Genomic DNA, 12,396 nt, shown 5'->3' on the forward strand with positions numbered 1-12,396 from the left:
TCAGAATGGACCATCCTAGATATATTCTATGATGGTCTGTCTGAATTAGCTAAGATGTCATTAGATACTTCTGCAGGTGGATCTATTCACCTAAAAAAATGCCTACAGAAGCTCAAGAACTCATTGACATGGTTGCTAACAACCAGTTTATGTACACTTCTGAGAGGAATCCTGTGAGTAATGGGATGCCTCAGAAGAAAGGAGTTCTTGAAATTGATACTCTGAATACCATATTGGCTCAGAATAAAATGTTGACTCAGCAAGTCAATATGATTTCTCAGAGTCTGAATGGAATGCAAGCTGCATCCAACAGTACTCAAGAGGCATCTTCTGAAGAAGAAGCTTATGATTCTGAAAACCCTGCAACAGCAGAGGTGAATTACATGGGTGAACCATATGGGAATACCTATAACCCCTCATGGAGAAATCACCCAAATTTCTCATGGAAGAATCAACAAAAGTCTCAACAAGGCTTTAATAATGGTGGAAGAAACAGGTTTAACAATAGTAAACCTTTTTCATCATCCACTCAGCAACAGACAGAGAATTCTGAGCAGAATCCATCTAACTTAGCAAATTTAGTCTCTGATCTATCTAAGGCCATTCAGAGTTTCATGAATGAAACAAGGTCATCCATTAGAAATTTGGAGGCACAAGTGAGCCAGCTGAGTAAGAAGATCACTAAAACCCCTCCTAGTACTCTCCCAAGCAATACAGAAGAGAATCCAAAGAGAGATTGCAAAGCCATAGATATAACCATCATGGCCGAATCCAAGGAGGAAGGGGAGGACGTGAATTCCAAGGAGGAAGACCTCCTGGGACGTCCAGCGATCAATAAGGAATTTCCCTCTGAGGAACCAAAGGAATCTGAGGCTCATCTAGAGACCATAGAGATTCCATTGAACCTCCTTATGCCCTTCATGAGCTCTGATGAGTATTCTTCTTCTGAAGAGAATGAAGATGTTACTGAAGAGCAAGTTGCCAAGTTCCTTGGTGCAATCATGAAGCTGAATGCCAATCTATTTGGTAATGAGACTTGGGGAGATGAACCTCCCCTGTTCACCAATGAACTAAATGCATTGGATCAACTGAGATTGCCTCAGAAGAAACAGGATCCTGGAAAGTTCCTAATACCTTGTACCATAGGCACCATGACCTTTGAGAAGGCTCTATGTGACCTGGGGTCAGGAATAAACCTCCTGCCACTCTCTGTAATGGAGAAACTTGGAATCTTTGAGGTGCAAGCTGCTAAAATCTCATTAGAGATGGCAGACAATTCCAGAAAACAGGCTTATGGACAAGTAGAGGACATGTTAGTAAAGGTTGAAGGCCTTTACATCCCTTCTAGTTTCATAATCCTAGACACTGGAAAGGATGAGGATGAATCCATCATCCTTGGAAGACCCTTCCTAGCCACAGCAAGAGCTGTGATTGATGTTGACAGAGGTGAACTAGTCCTTCAAATGAATAAGGACTCCCTTGTGTTTAAAACTCAAGGTCATCCTTCTGTAAACATGAAAAAGAGGCACAATAAGCTTCTCTCAAAATAGAGTCAACCAGAGCCCTCACAGTCAAACTCTAAGTTTGCTGTTGGGAGGCCATAACCAAACTCTAAGTTTGGTGTTGGGGAGTCTCAACAATGCTCTGAACATCTGTGAAGCTCCATGAGAGCCCACTGTCAAGCTATTGACATTAAAGAAGCGCTTGTTGGGAGGCAACCCAATTTTTATTTATCTAATTTTATTTTTATTTTATTGTTCTTTCATGTTTTATTAGGTTCATGATCATGTAGAGTCACAAAATAAATAGAAAAATCAAAAACAGAATCAAAAATAGCAGAAGAAAAATCACACCCTGGAGGAAGGGCTTACTGGCGTTTAAACGCCAGTAAGGAGCATCTGGCTGGCGTTCAACGCCAGAACAGAGCATGGAGCTGGCGCTGAACGCCAGAAACAAGCATGGAACTGGCGTTCAACACCAGAAACATGCTACATCTGGGCATTGAACGCCCAGAACATGCATCAGTTCGGCGTTTAAACGTCAGAATTGCATGCAAAGGTATTTTACATGCCTAATTGGTGTAGGGATGCAAATCCTTGACACCTCAGGATCTGTGGACCCCACAGGATCCCCACATACCTCCACTCACCTTACCTCCTCATAATCCTATATCACCCTTTCCCAAGAACCCTTCACCACTCACATCCATTACTCCCCTAAAACCATCATACAACCCACCTACACCCACCCACTCAAATTCAAACCATCAACTCACCTCCATATCTTCTTCTTCTTCTACTATTCTTTCTTCTTTTGCTCGAGGGCGAGCAATATTCTAAGTTTGGTGTGGTAAAAGCATAGCTTTTTTTTGTTTTTCCATAACCATTGATGGCACCTAAGGCCAGAGAAACCTCTAGAAAGAAGAAAGGGAAGACAAAAGCTTCCATCAAGGGTCTATAGCTCAGTGGTAGAACATTTGACTGCAAATCAAGAGATCCTTGAGATACCACAGGGGATACATTTTCCTCCACACAATTATTGGGAGCAACTAAGGGTGGAACATCAAGAGCACTCAATCATCCTCCATGAAATTAGAGAAGATCAAAGAGCTATGAGGGAGGAGCAACAAAGACAAGGAAGAGACATAGAAGAGCTCAAGGACATCATTGGTTCCTCAAGAAGAAAATGCCACCATCACTAAGGTGGACTCATTCCTTGTTCTCAAATTTTCTGTTTTTCATTTTCTTTATGTTAAGTGCTTATCTATGTTTGTGTCTTTATTACATGATCATTAGTGTCTAAGTGTCTATGCCTTAAAGTAGTGAATATGAATCCATCACCTCTCTTAAATAAAAAAAATGTTTTAAAAATAAAAGAACAAGAAGTACATGAGTTTCGAATTTATCCTTGAACTTAGTTTAATTATATTGATGTGGTGGCAATACTTTTTGTTTTCTGAATGAATGCTTGAACAGTGCATATGTCTTTTGAAGTTGTTGTTTAAGAATGTTAAATATGTTGGCTCTTGAAAGAATGATGACAAGGAGACATGTTATTTGATAATCTGAAAAATCATAAAAATGATTCTTGAAGCAAGAAAAAGCAGTGAATACAAAAAGCTTGCAGAAAAAAAAATAGCGAAAAAAAAAGAGAGAGAAAGAAAAGGAAAAAGCAAGCAGAAAAAGCCAAAAGCTCTTAAAACCAAAAGGAAAGAGCAAAAAGCCAATAACCCTTAAAACCAAAAGGCAAGGGTAAATAAAAAGGATCCCAAGGCTTTGAGCATCAGTGGATAGGAGGGCCTAAAGGAATAAAATCCCGACCTAAGCGGCTAAACCAAGCTGTCCCTAACCATGTGCTTGTGGCGTGAAGGTGTCAAGTGAAAACTTGAGACTGAGCGGTTAAAGTCAAGGTCCAAAGCAAAAGAAGAGTGTGCTTAAGAACCCTGGACACCTCTAATTGGGGACTTTAGCAAAGCTGAGTCACAATCTGAAAAGGTTCACCCAATTATGTGTCTGTGGCATTTATGTATCCGGTGGTAATACTGGAAAACAAAGTGCTTAGGGCCACGGCCAAGACTCATAAAGTAGCTGTGTTCAAGAATCAACATACTGAACTAGAAGAATCACTAACACTATCTGAACTCTGAGTTCCTATAGATACCAATCATTCTGAACCTCAATGGATAAAGTGAGATGCCAAAACTATTCAAGAGGCAAAAAGCTACAAGTCCCGCTCATCTGATTGGAGCTATGTTTCATTGATAGTTTGGAATTTATAGTATATTCTCTTCTTTTTATCCTATTTGATTTTCAGTTGCTTGGGGACAAGCAACAATTTAAGTTTGGTGTTGTGATGAGCGGATAATTTATACGCTTTTTGGCATTGTTTTTAGTATGTTTTTAGTAGGATCTAGTTACTTTTAGGGATGTTTTTATTAGTTTTATGTTAAATTCACATTTCTGGACTTTGCTATGAGTTTGTGTGTTTTTCTATGATTTTAGGTATTTTCTAGCTGAAATTGAGGGACTTGAGCAAAAATCAGATTCAGAGGTTGAAGAAGGACTGCTGATGCTGTTGGATTCTGACCTCCCTGCATTCAAAGTGGATTTTCTGGAGCTACAGAACTCAAAATGGTGCGCTTCCAATTGCGTTGGAAAGTAGACATCCAGGGCTTTCCAGCAATATATAATAGTCCATACTTTGGCCGAGTTTAGACGATGCAAAAGGGCGTTGAACGCCAGTTCTACGCTGCAGTCTGGAGTTAAACGCCAGAAATACGTCACGAACCAGAGTTGAACGCCAGAAACACGTTACAAACTGGCGTTCAACTCCAAGAATGACCTCTCCACGTGTAAACTTCAAGCTCAGCCCAAGCACACACCAAGTGGGCCCCGGAAGTGGATTTATGCATCAATTACTTACTTCTGTAAACCCTAGTAATTAGTTTAGTATAAATAGGACTTTTTACTATTGTATTAGACATCTTGGGACGTTTAGTTCTTAGATCATGGGGGCTGGCCATTCAACCATGCCTGAACTTTTCACTTATGTATTTTTCAACGGTAGAGTTTCTGCACTCCATAGATTAAGGTGTGGAGCTCTGCTGTTCCTCAAGGATTAATGCAAAGTATTACTATTTTTCTATTCAATTCAACTTATTCCGCTTCTAAGATATTCATTCGCACTTCACTATGAATGTGATGATCGTGACAGTCATCATCATTCCCCCATGAACGCGTGCCTGAGAACCACTTCCGTTCTACCTTAGATTGAATGGGTATCTCTTGGATATCTAATACAGGGGACCGAGTCCGAGTTATTAGTGTCTTCGTGGTATAAGTTAGAACCCATGGATGGCCATTCCTGAGATCCGAAAAGTCTAAACCTTGTTTGTGGTATTCCGAGTAGGATCTGGGAAGGGATGGCTGTGACGAACTTCAAACTCGCGAGTGCTGGGCGTAGTGACAGACGCAAAAGGAAGGTGAATCCTATTCCAGTATGATCGAGAACCTCAGATGATTAGCCGTGCCGTTACAGAGCATTTGGACCTTTTTCACAAGAGGATGGGATGTAGCCATTGACAATGGTGATGCCCTTACAGAAAGCTTGCCATGGAAAGGAGTAAGACTGATTGGATGAAGACAGCAGGAAAGCAGAGATTCAGAGGAACGAAAGCATCTCTATACGCTTATCTGAAATTCTCACCAATGATTTACATAAGTATTTTTATCTTTATTTTCTATTTATTTATTATTATTATTCGAATACTATAACCATTTGATATCCGCCTGACTGAGATTTACAAGATGATCATAGCTTGCTTCATACCAACAATCTCTGTGGGATCGACCCTTACTCACGTAAGGTTTTATTACTTGGACGACCCAGTGCACTTGCTGGTTAGTTGTGCGAAGTTGTGAAGTTATGTCTGGACCATGGTATTGTGCACCAGTTGTTGCGCCATTGCCAGGGAGAGAACGAACAACAAATTTTACAACCTCAGAGTAACAATTTCGCATACCATATAGTCAGCAACAGACATATTCTTTTGCTTCAGCTGCATTAACTCCAACTCCTTTGCAATGCGAAGTGCTTGCAAGAAATATTTCCCGTAAAATTTCGTCTTGAATCTATTCCATGGGACATCTATTAATTCTATCTGCAAAGTATGACATAACTCCTGCTACCATTTCTGAGCATCTCCCTCCAACATGTAGGTCATTATTTCCACTGACTGTACTTCAGGAACGTGCTGAGTGTACAAAAACCTCTCCACATCTCAAAATCACTGATCAGCCTCCAACGCATTGGCATTTCCATTAAACTGAGGTGGACCACTCTTGAGGAAATCAGTAAGGGTCATAGACCTGTAGTGTTGACCTACTTTACTTGTACCAGCACCCGAGCTTCCATCTCGAGGTCCTTGCATCGGTTCGGTCCTAAGATTTTCCCTCTGGACACCTCGCTCGGATCTGTAAGACGACATTTGGTCCCAATTCACGCCAAACAATTGATATTAAGGTGATCAATATCAATATCTCAAGTTTAATACTTTAAAGTCCCAAATGCATGCTCACGAACATGTATGCTACACATACCAGTTGGATATACTAGGTAGCACATAGTCACACACATAGTATACACAGAAGCATAGTTAGTCTGTCTCCCAGGCTCTACAGGAACAAACTGTTCTGATACCATAATGTAACACCCTACCACCCAGAGCTTTACACCTAGGATGTAAAACAGAGGTGGCAAGGTATTACAACCTCTAAAATAAAATGTATACATATAATAGTAGAAAGAATATAATAGACTAGGAGCCTTGAAAAATGGGTAAAACAAAATCGCGAAACGAAAAGTGCACCGCTCCGGAAACGGAATAACTTAGGTGTGAAGAAAACTATAACTATCAAACTTAAGATAATAAAAGTAGGAATAGAGGGCCAAAGATACAAAATAACAAGCTCCTAACTCAGCTCGTGAAGTCAGGGCTGGTCGGAGAATACTTACACACACACACACACACACACACACACACACATATACATATCCAAAATCTAAAAGTACATAAACAAAGTCCTGCCTCTCCATAAACCTCTAGAGGATCAAAGAGAATGAGTTATGCGGAGAGAAAACTAAGTGCATATATATATACATCACTGTACAACAAAATAACCCAGTAACCACTTCGCTCCAAGAATCCAGACACTTAACGAGTTGCCTCTCAACCTGCATCTGAAAAACAATAACATAGTATGGGGTGAGAATCAGAGGTTTTCAGTATGGTAAAGGTGCCATACACATAATATATAAGGTCCTGGAAATGCCAGGGGCAATCCTAGAACGCCGACACTCACATTATAGAGCTTAAAGTACTAAGCAGAAGCCATAGGTGGTTTTCTAAGAGTATCTAAGCCTAACTTAACTTAACCTTAAAATCTAAGTCTCATATTGCCATTCCTCCATACCTCCATATCCGTCAATATTTCACAGACAAATAAACAGATAAAATCAAGTACAAGAAGGTTACAAGTACTGCAGGTAACAAATATCCATTTAACATGGCAAGTACATTTAGGCACACCCAGTTAATGCACAAACAAGTAATTCAAGTAGTATGCATATGATGCATGCCTGTCCTATGGCTGATGAGGCTCATCTGTCGGTTATTCAGCCAACTCGACAAGTCCGAAAACCTTAGACTGTCCAACAATGTGCATCCCCAAGAGTCTATGCATAGCTTTTTCTCAAATAATCAATATTGCTCAATGGGGGTTAACATTCCTGGAAATTTTTAAGTGTCCAGTCACCTTTAAGTCGTAGGGTCAACAAAGTATCGAGCTTTCAACCTAGTACACGTGGTGGCAAGCCACGGTACTTTACCCAGGGAATCTCGTATCTCAGATCATTCAAGCCAAATATCATACATGATCATTCATTTTATTATCAAGCCAAGTATCATACATGATCATCCGTAACATTTCATAGTCAATTCATCACTTTTCAACTTTACTTCATCTCCAAGTTATCCCCATTTTCTAACTTCATCTGAATGTCAGGTTTAATACTATTATTAATGACTAAAGGAATGAAAATAGAGGTTTAGAGGTTTGAAATAAAGTTTAAAACTCCAAAAATCATGTTTGCTGAAACAGGGGCCATACGTACGCATGTCTCATGCGTGCGCGTGGGAGTGTGAAATTGCAGCTCGCGCGCGCGTCCTTTCATCATGCGTATGCATGGGTGAAAACTCATGTCTCGTGGACATGTTTGCTAACACCTTACGTGTGCGCATGAGACCAGCCGCGTACGCATCGCTAAAATTTCATGCCACGCATGCACGTAGGTCACGCGTATGTGTGGATGTACATTCTTAAAAAAACAAGGATCAACCAGAGAGCTGCACAATCAGGGAGAACACCACCTGTATATCAACATATTATATTCCAAAACTTCCGACGAGCATAACTTGCTCGTTTTAAATCGTTTTTCTTCCGTTCTTTGAACGGCATAAACTTCACGAATCCAATTTTCATTTAAAACAACTTGGAATCAATTTGGGATTCCGGAAGCCAAGTTATAGCCCACCGAAGTTCAGCCAAAAAATTAACTTTTACAAACTCATTAAACCTCATTTTCAATCAACATTTCCATTCCATTCTTTACCCAACCTATCATTACCAATCCAAACACCAGTAGCAAAATTCAAAACACTACATCATCTCATCAACCACCCTTTAATAACCTTGCACAATTTCATATTTCAACAACTCCATCATACTTTTCTTCAATAAACTTTTAACCATATAATCAAATTACAAATTATCCATCAAGCATCAAACCAACATGTTCATAACAAATTACTAAACATTATATATATACACCTGAATTCCAACTTATCTTATGGTCATCTAGCCTAAGTTTTCACTGAATATTATATATTAAATGCACGAAACCTAAAACTAACAGAGCCCCAAAATCTCAACTAAACAGCTTCCTCCAAGTTCCGGTATTCACAATTTCAAGCTCTAATTATTTATTCCCAGCCTAATACACATTCAGAACACATATATACCCAATTTAATTCCTAAAACACAAATTCAGAATATTTAGATAGAACTATTATATCTTCACTTTACCCAAACTTCACATAAGCAAGAGTGAACATTTTTCTCAAGCTAATTGGGTCCAAAAACATAAAAAATCTAAGAAATCAACATCTCTTTCAAATTTTCCGAAAATTGGGGGAAAAGAGTGACTGAGAGTAATTATTGGCTTACCTATGAAATTGTTCCGGTAGAAACGTAGAGCTCGACGCGGTGCACGCGTGGCCACAAAGGGTGCAGCGATCGGAGCTCGGGCGGAGAAGCTACGGTGAATTGAATTTTGCCGTAAGGGTTTTCGGCGTTCCTTTCTCTCCTTGAAGCCTCCAGCAATGTTCAGCTGAAATGAGGAAGAGAAGGGCATTGGGCTCATTTAAAAGGCTGGCCCGGTTGGTCCCACGGCCTGGTTTGAGCCCAATTCAACTGGTTCGACCCGTTTGGTCCAATCTTGGACCGTTTTCTTCGAAATTAGTGTCAAAATTCTCGTTTCGATGAGCTCTATCCTAATTTGATATAATATTCACATTTCTAATCTTCTTTATTAAAACTAATTTATCGACCAATTATTTACTAATTTAACGGAGTTTACAAAATCAATAATAACAACCTCCACAGCGTCGTCAAACGAACAATTCAATAGAATTCAATAGCAACCAACTTGACATAATCAATTAAAATAAGGGTTTCTAGTAATTTCAAAACCATAAGAAAACCAGTAACAATCATAGCCATAACCCAAACTCAATTCATCAAATACTCATACGACAGGTTTTCAATAATCAACTCAGCATATTCAAATTAATAAATAACACCAAATTAATCACTATTCACAACCACAATTCAACCAATTTTATCACATTCAATTATATTCACAATCACCAACAATCTCAATTTCATCAATTAATCAAACGAGACGTTTATAAATTATTTGCAGTTACTCACTAAACTTCAATGGCATTCGTAAAGTAAAACAGTTAATTTTAAAATAAATCCCCTACCTCAGTTAGTCAAAATCTATAAAATCAAGCGTGACTCCAACTTCATTCTAACTTGCATCAGCAACAACAGCAACTCTAACAGTTTCCTGATGGCATTAACACTATCCTCTATGATAATTCTAGCGGTAAACAGGGAAAATAGAGTAGCAATACTGAACAGAAACATAGGTTTTCTTAGTTAGAACACGTGAAAGACATAGGAATAGAATAGAAGCAGAGCAAGAATTAAAGCACACGGTCTCAAAAATGGAAGAATTGGAACCGAATCAACAGCTTCAATGGTAGCTCTGATGGCGACAGAGGCTCCAGCAGCTGCGAGAACCAAGAGCAGAGGCAGATCTGAGCAAGCCTCCCCTCCAAACCTCCAAAAGCAACACCAGTTCCAACAAGGCTCGACGGTGGTAGCAGCTGACTTCAGTGCTGGCGACGCTGGGCACAACGGCGACAGTAAAAACTCGGCGCGGTGGCTGGTCCTCAGCAGCGGTGGTGACAGCGACGATCCCAGTTCCTCCTCTTCGTGTTCTTCTCTTCCTCAATTTCTCTCTCCTCAGATCCACTCTCCGCCACAGTGAACCAATGGCAGCGGCAACGAAACCCCAGCGGTGATGAAGGCAAGGCGACGGCACAGGCAGCAAAGCCTCCCTCTGTCACTCGCGATGGCAGTGCAGACTCCGTGGGACTGCGATAGGCACAAACGACTTCCTCCTTCAACAGTGACAGCGCAGAAATGACGGCACTGGCGAGGCGGCTGGACGGCTCTCTCTCTCCGCGGTTCCGTTTTCAACGACGGCTCAGCAGCAATGACCGGCGGTGACGCGCGACAGAGGTGGCGACTGCGTCGGTCTTCCTCTCCTTTCTCTGCACTCTCCATTCTCTCTTTCTCTCATGGGTAAAGATGGCTCTGTGTGTGTGTGATGTGAGTTTTGGTGTTGTGTGTGTGTGTGTAAATTGGGAATGGTTGGCAGTGGGGGAGTGAGTGGCAGGAAGAGTGAGAACGTGGCTTACTGAGGGTTACACAAATGGCGGTATGCATGTGGTCTGTGGATGAATTGGGTAATAGAATTAGAATTGGTAAAATTAGGGTTTAGAATTGGGAATTTAGGGTTAGGGTAGAGTATTAATTTAAAACCAAATTTAATCAATATAATTAATTTTAAGAATACTACTTATTTTTTAAATTACAAATTATTTTTAATTAAATACTTCTAATTTAAAATTATAGATAAATAAATAAATTCTTCTTTATTTATAAAATAAGATTCGAAACTAAATATTCAAAATATAGTATATAAAATTTCTATTATTTCTTAGTTACTAGAAGGGTTAAGTATGATTTTGGTCCCCAACGTAGGGGCTGAAAATTTATTTCGTCACTCGCCTTTTTTTCGCTCCAAAATGGTCCCCAAAGTTTCAGTTTGTTTTAAAATCGTCCTTTTTACCAATTATATTTTTTTATTACCAAATTACCCTTTATTAAAAAAAATATAAAATAAAATAAATATAAAATAAATAAAAAAAAAGAAAAAAAAGAAAGAAAGGGGGATACAGAAGCGGGGTGGGAGAGGGGGGAGAAAGAAAGAAAAGGGGGGGAAGGGGGCCAAGAAAGGTGTGGGGGAGGGGGGGAGGGTGGAGGGTGGAGGGTGGAGAGAAGAGGGACGCCATGCCGCCCCACCGCCGCACCGCCGACCCCACCGCCGCACCGCCGACCTTTCTTCTTCTTCTTCTTCTTCTTCTTCTTCTTCTTCTTCCCGCCGCCCGCCGACCCCACCGCCGACCCCACCGCCACTTCTTCTTCTTCTTCTTCTTCTTCTTCTTCTTCTTCTTCCCCACCGCCGCACCGCCGCCCGCTGTCCGCCTCTTCTTCTTCTTCTTCTTCTTCTTCCCACCGACACCACCGCCGAGCCGTTGTCCACCGCCCGCCGCTTCTTCTTCTTCTTCTGGGTTCTTGATGATGATGATGATTTTCTGATTCTGAGTAATATTGTTGTTTGATTTTTCTGAATTTTCTGAATTCTGGGTTTTGATGAGGATGACGATGATGATGTTGATTTTCTAATGTTTTGGTTTTTCTGATTTTCTGATGTTGATTTTTCTGGATTTTCTGATGTTTTGGTGTGATGGATGCTGGTGATGGAGTGGCAGTGGATGGGAAGGGGGTAGTGGTGGTTGTTCTGATTCTGAGTTCTGATGATGATGATGGTGGTGGTGGTGGTGGTGGTGGTGGTGGTGGTGGTGGTTGTTCTGATTCTGAGTTCTGATAATGGTGGTAGGTGGTAGGTGGTAGGTGGTGGGTGGTGGTGCTGGTGGTTTGCATAATTTTGGGGAATAAGGGATAAGAGCATTTTGGTCCGAAGGACGATTTTAAAACAAACTGAAACTTTGGGGACCATTTTGGAGCAAAAAAAAGGCGAGAGACAAAAAAAATTTTCAACCCCTACATTAGGGACCAAAATCATACTTAACCCTTACTAGAACTTCAAATTATAATTAAGAAATTACTCGATTTATATGTAAAAATCTCCGAAAATATAATCTTAATTAAATAGAATAAATTATAAAATAAATTATTATTTAATTTTCAATAATCCAAGATCTTACACTATATATATAAAAAAAGGTTCGTTCTATGAATAAAATAATAATTCTTGTAATATTTATTAACTAATTTAGTTATTTTCTAGATTAAGAGCATATTTTAATAATATAATCATAGAAATTTTTAGTTTTTTCATATATTTAATAATACGTTGAAAATGTAAAAAGAAAAGGATATCTTTTAATGATAATAAAAT

The 12,396-nt window shown here is 39.8% G+C and overlaps 1 long non-coding RNA gene across 2 annotated transcripts; it reads right to left on the reverse strand.

The window, feature by feature from the left end:
• Window positions 1-6,400: 6,400 nt before the first annotated feature.
• On the reverse strand, window positions 6,401-10,613 carry LOC110263478 (uncharacterized). 2 transcript variants are annotated; one of them, XR_002349195.2, is made up of 2 exons: window positions 9,605-10,613; window positions 6,401-6,738 (listed from the first exon to the last, which is right to left on the reverse strand). It is a non-coding gene; the product is annotated as an uncharacterized LOC110263478 (long non-coding RNA). The 2 variants fall into 2 exon arrangements; XR_015886172.1 differs by having other exon boundaries at window positions 8,784-10,613.
• Between the last annotated feature and the right edge of the window lie 1,783 nt (window positions 10,614-12,396).

The sequence above is a fragment of the Arachis ipaensis genome, chromosome B6, assembly GCF_059453495.1.
Source record: "Arachis ipaensis isolate K30076 ecotype BB chromosome B6, ASM5945349v1, whole genome shotgun sequence".
Lineage (NCBI taxonomy): Eukaryota > Viridiplantae > Streptophyta > Magnoliopsida > Fabales > Fabaceae > Arachis > Arachis ipaensis.